Consider the following 13,259-nt stretch of genomic DNA (forward strand, 5'->3'; position numbering starts at 1 on the left):
GTACATATAAAGCCTGGTAGGTGTTGGGATTATATCTGCAACACGGGCATTATCGAAAGATGGTTAAGTGGAGTCACCCAATGGGTGCCGTGCGTTATCAGGTACGTAATGCACAGTAGAGATACATTGTCGGGAGGTGGAACCCGAAAAATGTACAAGTCCGGGAATACGGGTGGCATCGTATGTAACGTTCGATGTACATATAAAGCCTGGTAGGTGTTGGGATTATATCTGCAACACGGGCATTATCGAAAGATGGTTAAGTGGAGTCACCCAATGGGTGCCGTGCGTTATCAGGTACGTAATGCACAGTAGAGATACATGTCGGGAGGTGGAACCCGAAAAAATGTACAAGTCCGGGAATACGGGGTGCATCGTATGTAACGTTCGATGTCACATAGAATAGCCTGTAGTTGTTGGGATTTATATCTGGCAACACGGGCATTACGAAGAGGTTAAGTGGAGCACCCAATGGGTGCCGTGCGTTATCAGGTAAGAATGCACAGTAGCGATACATTAGTCGGAGGTGGAACCAGAAAAATGTACAAGTCCGGGATACGGAAAAGTTCACCATGAACGGCTGGGGATCCAATTATTGATACAAATAATGTGCCTAAGGGTCATTTATTTTTCTAAGTCCCAGAATCCGTCATGAACATCACGCACTTTACAAGACATAGTCCCCCGGTCCTCCCCATATACGGCACCGGGACAAGTATGAAGATGAAAATCATGTGTGTATGAACATATAATGTGCCTGAGAGCACATTTTTTTTTTCTAAGTCCCAGAAATCCGTCACTGAACATCACGACCTTACGAAGACATGTTCCCCCGGTCCTCCCTATACGGCACGGGGAACAGTATGAAGAATGAAAATCAATGTGTGTATGAACATATAATGTGCCTGAGAGCACATTTTTTTCTAAGTCCCAGAAATCCGTCACTGAACATCACGACTTACGAAGACATGTTCCCCCGGTCCTCCCATATACGGCACGGGACAAGTATGAAGAATGAAAATCATGTGTGTATGGAAATATAATGTGCCTGAGAGCACATTTTTTTTCTAAGTCCAGAAATCCGTCACTGAACATCACGACTTACGAAGACATGTTCCCCGGTCCTCCCATATACGGCACGGGGACAAGTATGAGAATGAAATAATGTGTGTATGAAACATATAATGTGCCTGAGAGCACATTTTTTTTCTAAGTCCCAGAAATCCGTCACTGAACATCACGACTTACGAAGACATGTTCCCCCGGTCCTCCCATATACGGCACGGGGACAAGTATGAAGTATGAAAATTTTGGTCACAGCGTGAAATCCCTCTAATGATCATGAAAATAGCATCGGATCACTTATCTGACCATAAAAAGTGAACCAAAACCCTATTTGGACAAACTTTTTGGTCCTATGAAAAATTCACTTTTCATATATGTCATGGTCGAAAATTTTCTAAGTCCCAAAAAATCACTTATTCTCGAATATCTCGAAAACTACGTATCGGACAGGGGTCAACCAAGGTGTTTTAGAAAGGTCTTTACAAGCTCTAATTAATGAGCCATAGCGACTTTCAAGTGATTTTTTGACACTTTTTCGCATATCGGCATCCTTGGTTCCCATACTGGCCATTGGCCATAGGGCACCGAACGGCCAACTTTTGGTCCGGGGGTAAAATTGTTTTTTCACGAGATTTTGATGAAAATGGCTTCGGAACGTGTTTCTAATAATGAAAAGTGAAACCAAACAGTATTTGCGCAGAAAAAATTGTCCTAGGAAAAATCACTTTTCTTAGGGTACGGGTCAAAAATGTTCTAAGTCCCGAAAAATTACATTTTCTCGAATATCTCGAAAACTACGTATCGGACAGGGGTCAACCAAGGTGTTTTAGAAAGGTCTTTACAAGCTCTATTTAATGAGCCATAGCGACTTTCAAGTGAATTTTTGACACTTTTTCGCATATCGGCATCCTTGGTTCCCATACTGGCCATAGGCCATAGGGCACCGAACGGCCAACTTTTGGTCCGGGGGTGAAATTTTTTTTTCACGAGATTTTGATGAAAATGGCTTCGGAACGCGTTTCTAATAATGAAAAGTGAAACCAAACAGTATTTGCGAAGAAAAAATTGTCCTATGAAAAAATCACTTTTTCTTAGGGTACGGGTCAAAAATTTTCTAAGTCCCAAAAAATCACTTATTCTCGAATATCTCGAAAACTACGTATCGGACAGGGGTCAACCAAGGTGTTTTAGAAAGGTCTTTACAAGCTCTATTTAATGAGCCATAGCGACTTTCAAGTGATTTTTTGACACTTTTTCGCATATCGGCATCCTTGGTTCCCATACTGGCCATAGGCCATAGGGCACCGAACGGCCAACTTTTGGTCCGGGGGTGAAATTTTTTTTTCACGAGATTTTGATGAAAATGGCTTCGGAACGCGTTTCTAATAATGAAAAGTGAAACCAAACAGTATTTGCGAAGAAAAAATTGTCCTATGAAAAAATCACTTTTTCTTAGGGTACGGGTCAAAAATTTTCTAAGTCCCAAAAAATCACTTATTCTCGAATATCTCGAAAACTACGTATCGGACAGGGGTCAACCAAGGTGTTTTAGAAAGGTCTTTACAAGCTCTATTTAATGAGCCATAGCGACTTTCAAGTGATTTTTTGACACTTTTTCGCATATCGGCATCCTTGGTTCCCATACTGGCCATAGGCCATAGGGCACCGAACGGCCAACTTTTGGTCCGGGGGTGAAATTTTTTTTTCACGAGATTTTGATGAAAATGGCTTCGGAACGCGTTTCTAATAATGAAAAGTGAAACCAAACAGTATTTGCGAAGAAAAAATTGTCCTATGAAAAAATCACTTTTTCTTAGGGTACGGGTCAAAAATTTTCTAAGTCCCAAAAAATCACTTATTCTCGAATATCTCGAAAACTACGTATCGGACAGGGGTCAACCAAGGTGTTTTAGAAAGGTCTTTACAAGCTCTATTTAATGAGCCATAGCGACTTTCAAGTGATTTTTTGACACTTTTTCGCATATCGGCATCCTTGGTTCCCATACTGGCCATAGGCCATAGGGCACCGAACGGCCAACTTTTGGTCCGGGGGTGAAATTTTTTTTTCACGAGATTTTGATGAAAATGGCTTCGGAACGCGTTTCTAATAATGAAAAGTGAAACCAAACAGTATTTGCGAAGAAAAAATTGTCCTATGAAAAAATCACTTTTTCTTAGGGTACGGGTCAAAAATTTTCTAAGTCCCAAAAAATCACATTTTCTCGAATATCTCGAAAACTACTTATCGGACAGGGGTCAACCAAGGTGTTTTAGAAAGGTCTCAACAAGCTCTAAATAATGGGCCATAGCGACTTTTTAGTGATTTTTTGACAAATTTTGTCATATCGGCATCCCGAGTTCCCATACTGGCCATAGGCCATGGGGCCCCGAACGAAAAAATTTTGGTCCGAGGGTCAAAATTTTTTTTCTCATAAATTTGTTCAAAACGCCGTCGGAACGCGCCTTAGATCATGAAAAGTGAAAAGAAACAGTATTTTGCAAAAGTTGGGGTGGCCTATGACTTACATGGCCACGTCCTAGGTCCGAGTTCCCGAGGTCGTGTTCTTCAGTGGCGGAAAAAAATGGCCACTTGTGGGAGATGCAAAATGTTCATTTTGTATTATAGGGGACACACTATCGAAGCGAAAATTTCAGAAATGGCCTAAAACGTGAAGAAATGATGGGGTATGTACGAAAAGAAGGTTTTTATGGTCAAACGGTGAAAATTTTTTTTTTATGAAAAATTTTGGTCTCCCACCGTTCATGAATTTCTAGGACCAAAAATCGAAAAATTTGAAAACTTCACGATCGAAAGGGAAACGCATATGTGGTGTTCCTAGGTGTGTACGGTGTACGAAAAACGGGTTCACGATGAGATATCAGGCAAATAAGTGGACCTAAAGTGAGTTATACGGGTAAGACGAGGTGTCCAAAGACCGAAATAGGGGTACCAACTGAGAACGAAATGAAGGTCCCCGAAGTCGCCATACAAGTTATAGGAGGTGTCCAAAGTACGAAAAGAGTTCCATATTCGGCTGTTCCTACTATATGGTTCCCTGATTGCTGCTCCAAGGAGTAGTGAGGAAGTGTCCAAAGGTCTGTTGGGGGTATCGAGGTGATACCCTCGACGGACAATATGCACGAAAAGTGGTTCGATGATCTATCCTGTAGGTCGTACGGCAGCCATACCCGGCTGGAAGTACCGCGGTAATTCCGCAATAAAACGTTCGCCAGACGAACAAACAAATTGAATTAGCTCATCGTAGTGTACGGAAACGAAACGAAAATGTAAGGTGATTAGGGATCCGGGAGCAATCTCGCGATCCCATGGTTCGGTGTAAGAAATGATACGAAGTGTTCATAAGTCTCCTCTGGAGGCAGAACCATCGTAGCAAAGTTCGGGAACCCAAGGGTCACAAAAACTCGTAGGACGATATCCACGAATAATCGGGGACTTGTGGGGACTACCGTGCCCTGACAAGTCAACTACACCTTAACTGGTGATGGTCGTCCTACGGGGACCTGCGGGGAACAAAAGGGTCACTAAAACTCGTAGGACAATATCTCCGAATAATCGGGGACTTGTGGGGACCACCGTGCCCTGACAAGTCAACTACACCTTAACTGGTGATGGTTGTCCTACGGGGACCTGCCGGGAACCCAAGGGTCACAAAAACTCGTAGGACGATATCCACGAATAATCGGGGACTTGTGGGGACTACCGTGCCCTGACAAGTCAACTACACCTTAACTGGTGATGGTCGTCCTACGGGGACCTGCGGGGAGCAAAAGGAGTCAGAAACAATCGTAGGACGATATCCACGAATAATCGGGGACTTGTGGGGACTACCGTGCCCTGACAAGTCAACTACACCTTAACTGGTGATGGTCGTCCTACGGGGACCTTCAGGGAGCCGCAGTAAGTCGCAGGTCGTATGCGAGCCTTGATTGGTCCTGTTGGGGGCGTGCGGGGTGTAATGCCTCGGTACGTCAAATGTTGGTGTACGATGTACATCGATAATCTGACATCCTCCTGAACAACCTTTGCTCGTGTGGTTATTGGCGCTGTGGAGTCGGTGTACTGCCGCAGGTCAATGAGAGTGGTCACAACAAAGATTGTGTCACCTGATGAACGTAGAAAGAGAGTCTGCGGGGACTGGTGCCCTGGTAGACAAAAATATCGAACAAGCAATTGACGAAGACGAATTCTGGTTGATCCTACCAGTAATATACGCTTGTCTCAAAGGTTAAGCCATGCATGTCTAAGTACAAACATAAATGAATGTGAAACCGCATAAGGCTCAGTACAACAGCCATAATTCACAAGATCATCCACCCATCAGTTACTTGGATAACTGTGGAAAAGCCAGAGCTAATACATGCAACATGCCGGGACCGCTGTCCGCTTGCGGGCGGTGGAACTGGTGCACTTATTAGTAAAACCAATCGCCTCCGGGCGGCTTGAGTTGAAGTCTGGATAAGGATGCCGATCGTATGGTCGCTTGACCGACGACAGATCTTGCAAATGTCTGCCCTATCAACTATTGATGGTAGTGTAGAGGACTACCATGGTTGCGACGGGTAACGGGGAATCAGGGTTCGATTCCGGAGAGGGAGCCTGAGAAATGGCTACCACATCCAAGGAAGGCAGCAGGCGCGTAAATTACCCAATCCCGGCACGGGGAGGTAGTGACGAGAAATAACAATATGGACCTCTCTAACGATGGTCCATAATTGGAATGAATTGAGCATAAATCCTTCAATAAGGATCAAGTGGAGGGCAAGTCTGGTGCCAGCAGCCGCGGTAATTCCAGCTCCACTAGCGTATATTAAAGTTGTTGCGGTTAAAACGTTCGAAGTTGATTCCCCGTCCAGACACGCGACCGCCGCGGGCGCCCGGCACACGCCGGATACGTTCGTGCGCGAGCTCGCGGCTGCGACTCACAATGGTGTGCCTGGGCGTCAACCTCGTGATCGGTCGGGCACGTCCCGAGCCGGTGCGTGGTGCCCGGGCAGCTCCCATTTACCTTGAACAAATTAGAGTGCTTCAAGCAGGCTAGTACAAAAGCGTCCACACCCGCCCAGGGTTGGCGTTGGCCGAGAATAATCTTGCATGGAATAATGGAACATGACCTCGGTCTGAGTCTTTTGGTTGGTTTTGTATAGACCCAGAGGTAATGATTAACAGAAGTAGTTGGGGGCATTGGTATTACGGCGCGAGAGGTGAAATTCGTAGACCGTCGTAGGACCAACTGAAGCGAAAGCGTTTGCCATGGATGCTTTCATTAATCAAGAACGAAAGTTAGAGGATCGAAGGCGATTAGATACCGCCCTAGTTCTAACCGTAAACGATGCCAATCAGCAATTGGGAGACGCTACTACATTCGGTGCTCTCAGTAGCTTCCGGGAAACCAAAATCGGGTTCCGGGGGAAGTATGGTTGCAAAGTTGAAACTTAAAGGAATTGACGGAAGGGCACCACAAGAAGTGGAGCTTGCAGAGGCGAGCTGTCAAAGGAAGCAAGCGGACGCTTTCCGTGAGCTCCTTATGATATAGTGTTTTTCGTTTAAAAAACTTACAAAGTGGTGGTGCAAATTTGTTAGAGTGGTGTACGAACACATATTTTGCGCAAACACCGTGAAGTTTTGGTGAAAACAGTGGAAAAACGTCGATTTTGGCACACAAACATTGCGTCGTGCACCGGTGCGTGTGGCCACGAAGGGTGCGTGTGTGGTTCCGTTAGTGCGTGCGAGCGTAGCGCTCCCTTTCGGTGCGGTTGAAGGGGAGCCCGCAGCCGCTGTGCAGCGTATTTTGTTACGGACAGGAGCGGAACAGTGATAAAACATTACCCCCTAACGAGGGAAGAAACATTCAGTGAAAAACAGTGCGGAAAAGTGCGTTGACCAGCAAGCAGATACCACGTGCTAAGGGCACGTGAACTTAGCACGTAAGGGCTTGGCTGTGTCGGTGAGTGCGTGCGTAGGGTGACGTGCCGTGGTTTGACGTCTGGACAGTGGGCACACCATCGGTCATCCCGGTTGTTGTCCTGGGAGAATTCCCCCCTAGTGCCACCAGCGCCCTCTATGGGGCACTAGCGGAAGTTTCTCCGGAGACACAACCAAAGCTCCGCACAAACAAGCGTGCTATAATCAAATGCGGGCTGCATACCGGCCAGGCGCACGTGTCCAGTGACTTTAACGCTGGACAAAGCGACGAACCGTGCAGCAGCATAATGTCGGGAGTAGAGAGCGATGATTCGGTGGAGGTGGTCCCCGAAATCATCAAGACAAAGAAAAGGAGACTTTCTCCGCGCGTAGTGGTGACACCCCTGGAATTGTCGCCAGGGACGATGTCGTCACTACGGAGCTCTCAGGGGGCACCCAAGCCAGCCCCGAGAACACCGTTGGAAGAGCCGGACGAGGGAGCGCGGAAGCGTACCGCCCCCGCCCCGACGCCGTCGCCGAGGAGTCTATGTCTCCTGAGATGCTGGCACCAGCCGCATCGGAGCCGACCAGCTTCCCGACGGCAGAAGTGTCGGACAGACATGCGCGGCAGTACGAGCGGGTGTTGGAGAAGCTCGAGGAGCTTACCGCTCTTTACCGAAAGAGCCAGGAGGAGAATTCGAGGCTCCGTGCGGAGCTCGATATATATCGCACGGGGTGCGAACCGTTGTGCAGCTGGAGAATTCAGCGACTGGCGTGCGCTTGGGAAACCAAGCCTCTTCCAAGTTGCAGCCCAGCAAAAGGACACTCAGGCGCTCTCAGCAGAGGGAGAGAGCCGAGGCACGCCAGTCGCAGGGTCCTGCCCAGCATCGCATGCTGGAACTGCAGGAGCAGCTGCGCCGTGAGATTCCAGGAGGAAGAGAAGCAGATGAGGGCGAGGAGCGGGCACGGGCAGCGGTCCCAGCCCCATGCACAGCCGTACGACTTTCCGGCACCGGAAACCAGGCGGCAGCAGCAGCAATCCTACCGTGATGCCCTGGTAGGTGGTTGGCAGTTGTGGGGAAGCGGCAAAAGGCCCAGCCTTCAGCTGCACCTCAGCAGCGGCAGCGGCCGCAACCAGCAACCAAGAGCCAACGCCCCGCACAGGCAAACCGGCGGACGAAAAGGCGACGACCAGACGCCATTCTGGTGGTTCCAGCACCGGGGGTCTCCTTCGCCGAGATGTACCGACCCATCGGACGAGCCCGGCCCTGGAGGATGTCCAGCACTGCATCCGTATCGGCAAGCGGACACCGAAGGGGAACCTTCGGATGGAGCTGGCACGGGACATGGACTCGGCGGCGCTGTGCAGCCGCATTCAGTCCACGCTGGGAGAGCTGGGATCCGCCAGGGTCCTGACGGAGATGGGCGGAGGTTGTGTTGAAAAACGTTGACAACCTCACGGAGGAGGAGACGATCAGGGAGGCGTTGAAGGCGGCACTCGCCAAGGAGCCAGCGGTGGCCTCGCTTCGCATCTGGGAGCGGGCAGATGCCACAAAGCGGGCCCGCGTGCGGCTACCGCGAGTGGAAGCGGAAGCCCTGCTCCAAAAAGATCGCCTTATTTAGACTACTCCTCGTGGTCGGCTGGAGGAGGCCCCCAGGCTGGAGGCGGCAAAGCGCCGTTGCTTCCGGTGCCTGGAAAGGGGCCACATGGCAGCGGACTGCGTTCGGGCCCGATCGCAGCAACTGCTGCATCAGATGCGGAGCTCCTGGCCATACGGGCGGCCAGCTGCAGCAGTGCGGTTAGCTGCATTTCGGTGTGGAGGACCACATCGAATTGCAGCGCACGGCTGCAGGGGAGCTAACCTTCCCCCCGCCGCTAAGCATGTCTGTGGGGAGCCACCTCCAGGTCCTGCAGGTTAACACCAACAGGAGTCGGAGTGCGCAGGACCTGGCTCTCCACACAATGCGGACGGAGCGGAGTGGACGTTATGGTGGTGTGCGAGCTGAGTTCGGTTCCGGACGGGAACGCAAACTGGGTGGTGGACCGCGACAGGCTGGTGGCCATTGTCGCGAGCGGATACTCCCACCCGGTTTCAGCGGATCTGGAGCTCGAGTTTTCCCGGCATCGTGGCGGCGGACGTGGCAGGCGTCACGATCATAGCGTGTTACGCGTCGCCAAGCATCGGGGTTCCCCAGTTTGTTCGAGATGCTGCAACGCATTGAGGTGCTCGCCTCAGGACGCCCCCGAGTGTTGCTTGCCGGCGACTTCAACGCCTGGCATAGCGCCTGGGGCAGCAGCAGGACCAACGCGAAGGGCGAGGAACTGCTACAGCTGGCGGAGGGTCTCGGGCTCGATGTCCTGAACCTGGGAGGGAAGCCACCTTCCTCGGGAACGGCGTCGCTCGCCCGAGCATTGTGGACGTCGCCTTCGCCAGTACTTCCATCAGCAGGCAGGACCTCGTCGGGGACCCCGACAGGCAATGGAGGATGCTGGGAACTTACTCATTCAGCGACCACCGGTACATCCGCTTCGAGGTGGGGGAAAGGCCGGCGGCAACGAGCCGCAACTCTACGGGAGCAGAAGCAGCACCAGCAGTGAGAGCAGCGGGCAGACGCTGGCGGGCAAAGGAGTTTAGCCGGGAGCTGTTCGACATCGCGTTGCGGGCAGCCAACTTCGTGGAGGAGGCCACGGACCCTGAGGGCCTGACCCGAACCCTGAGCCGGGCGTGCAGCGAGATCATGGCGGAGGTTTCCCCGTCAGTCGGCCACACAGGACGTCCGGCGTACTGGTGGACACCAGAAATCGGCCGGCTACGGGAGAAACTGCCTCCGCCTGGCTTGGAACGGTACAGCAGGTACCGACTAGCGACACGGCAGCCCGCAAGAACAGCTTCTGCACGGCACCAGGAGGCCCGCCAGCTGCTGACAGCTGAGATCCGGGCTAGCAAGCGGGACCGTTACAATGAGTTTCTGCAACACCTGGAGGATGATGAGACGGGTAGGTGGCAGGGGGAGCTCCTGCGACGGCTCGGAGGGAGCCGCGTTCGCACAAGAACGCGATCCGGCCGTTCTGCAGCGCATTGTAGACGCGCTGTGCCCGAACCACCCCCCTGTTGCCTGGCCTTACCATCGAATCGGACGGCGTCGACATCAGGCCAGTGACGGAGCAGGATTGCTCGACATCGCAGCTGGCCTGAACCCTCGGAAGGCGCCCGGTCTGGATGGACTGCCGAACGCTGCCCTTTCGGCTTGCCATCCGGGCGCATCCGACGACGTTCGCGAGGCTCCTCCAGGAGCAGATGGATGCTGGCCGCTTCCCGCGGCAATGGAGGAAGGCGAAGCTGGTGCTGCTTCCCCAAACCGGGAAACCCCCGGGCGAGCCGTCATCGGTGAGACCGGTGATGTTGCTGACACGCCGGCAAGGTGTACGAGCGAGTACTGCTTGAACCGCACTGAACGACCACATCGAGATGCCGACGGAGCCGCTCCTCTCCGAATTACCAGTTCGGCTTTCGGCGTGGTCGGTCGACACTTCAGGCGGTTGGCTGGTGATGGAGGCCGCCAGATCTGCGATGAGTTTCGGAGCGAAACGAATAGGGACGGACAAGCGCTGCCTGCTTGTCGTGCTTGGACGTCCGTAACGCCTTCAATTCCGCAGACTGGCAGGCCATAGCATGGCGCTGCAGACCAAAGGGAGTGCCTCAGGACTGCGCAGATCCTGAGGAGTACTTCTCCGACCGTGAGCTGACGTATGATACCAGCTCCGGTCCGGTAACACGCCGAGTAACGGCAGGTGTTCCGCAGGGGTCATTCTGGGCCCCACCCTGTGGAATATCCTGTACGACGGGCGTGTTCGGAGTGCAGCTGCCGGAAGGTGCATCCGTCATCGGCTTTGCGGACCGAACCTGGCAGTACTCGCCAAGGGGTGTACACCGGAGGGAGGCGGCAGGCTGTAGCAGAGGAAGCTGTGGCAGCGATTTCCGCCTGGATGGAGCAACATCGGTTGCAGCTGGCCCCGGAAAAGACGGAGATCGTCCTCATCTCCAGTCTGCGTCGGGGCATCCAGCGGTGCCGCGTAGTGATCAACGGCGTCGAGGTCCGCTCCGAAGCCGGCGATACGCTACCTCGGGGTCATGCTTCACGACCACCTCTCGTGGAAGCCAACACGTCGAGAAGGCCACCGCAAAGGCACTCCGTTGTGGTGAAGCTGGCCACCGGCGTGATGTCCACACCACGCCGGACCGAGGATGGCTAAACGTCGGCCTGCTGGCAGCAGTGGCGGACTCGGTTGTGCGATACGCGGCACCCATCTGGGCGGAGGCGGTGAAGTTCCAGTGGTGCAGGCGGAAACTGGAGCAGCTGCAGCGACCTTTTGGCGAAAGGTGTGGCCAGGACCTTCCGTACCGTCGGCTACGACACGGCGGTAGTGCTGGCTGGACTGGTCCCCGGCTACACCTGCAGGTGGACGAGATCGCGCGGTGCTATACCAGGCATTCACGGGCGTTGCAGAGGCGGGTGCTGATAGACAAGGAGGTTATCAAGCGGCTGGAGCACTCGGCGACCAATCAGGCAGTGGCAGACATCGTGTGACCAGGATGCCGCTCATTCCGACCGCGAGCAGGTTCCTACGATGTGCTCACCGCGTTGCTGCCGGATATTTGCCGGCTGGGTAGGTAGGAAGCACGGCGAGGTTGATTTTCTTTCTTAGCCAGGTACTCTCCGGACATGGCTTCTTCCGGGAGTACCTACATGCTATGGGTTTCACCTCTGCCCGACCTGCCCATTCTGCGCCGACAACACCGTGGAGTCGGCAGAGCACGTGGTGTTCCACTGTCCGAGGTTCGCCGACATAAGAGTGCAGTTCCTGACGGGACGCGGACGGCGTCGTCATTCCCCGATGAGCTGGAGCGTTTTCTGCTGTCGAGCCGGAGGCTTGGCAGCGAACGGCCACGGCGCACGGCGATCTGCAGCTTCCTACAACAAAGGTGGCTGGAGCAGCAGGTTGCCGAAAACGCGGCCATCGCTGGCGGGATCGTTTCCGCAATGAGCTGGCGGAACGCGTTCGGCAACAGGTCCGCGTGAAGCCAGAAACGCTGGCCAACGGCGAAGACCGCCGGCAACGGCAGACATCCGCCATCGGGGAGATGGACATGGACCACAAACAGCACCCGTCCAATCAGCAGCAGGAGAGTCAACGCCCAGTTCGCCCGAACGTGGTTCTCGCCATCGGCGCCGAAGTGTTACTTCGTCGTCGGCTAAGGCGGAACCACGGCAGCGGGAATAACCGTCGCCCAATTACTCGCGGTACATTGCGCCATTGCGTTCGGGCCGAACTCGCCGAAGCAGAGCACCGCCGACGGAGGAGGAGCTAGCCCGACGACGGGCCAACAGGCGCGCGCGAGAACGCCAACGCCGCCACGAGCGACAGGATCGCCATCGCGGCTTAATGTCGGCCGACGTAGAAGCCGCCATCGCGACCACCAACACGTCTACGCGTTGAGTGGGAGCGGTTACGGCCGAAACGATCGGCCAGTCAGCGAGCGTGCGAAAACACGACCGGGCGAGACCGGCATTTTGCCGTCTCCGCTTTGTGCGGTCGTTCGTTCTAGCACAGTCGGGCGAGAGAGAGCGCGCGTGCGCTCGTTCGGGTACGTTCGGCATTTTGCGTCGTCCGCTTTGTGCGGATGTTCGTACCCGACCAGCAGTGGGGAGAGAGAGCGTGCGCGTGCACGGTGAGAGTTAGGTCCGTCTGTTCGTTTACGTTTTGTGCGGATGTTTGTTCTGTCCCACCGTAAGCGTCAAAGTGTTAGCGTGATTATGTGTGTGCATGTGTGTGTGTGCGTACATATCATCGTTAGTATTAGGAAAATGGAGACTCGACGAACCGCGGGCACGCCCGCTTCGTTAATGTTAGGTGTGTAAATGTAAGTCCTTCATTTTTAATGTTGCGTTACGAATAGCAGGCGGGGCGCGTGCCCTTACCTAAATGTTAGTCAGGGACGCCATTGCAGCCGGTGGCTACGCCTCCGTCGGAAGGCCCCGGGCAATGGAGAGGTTTATTCGTTTTAATTGTTCATGCGTGTTTCTGTATCGTTTATTGTTTATAAATAAGTAACGCGGCAAAACATTTATAAATTTAAATGAATAAACGAATGCAATTAAAAAAAAAAAAAAAGAAGTGGAGCTTGCGGCTTAATTTGATCAACACGGAAAACTTACCAGGTCCGAACTTATCGAGGTAAGACAGATTAAGAGCTCTTTCTCAAATTTA

This window comes from Anopheles stephensi, unplaced genomic scaffold (genome assembly GCF_013141755.1).
Source record: "Anopheles stephensi strain Indian unplaced genomic scaffold, UCI_ANSTEP_V1.0 ucontig199, whole genome shotgun sequence".
In the NCBI taxonomy this organism is placed as follows: Eukaryota; Metazoa; Arthropoda; class Insecta; order Diptera; family Culicidae; genus Anopheles; species Anopheles stephensi.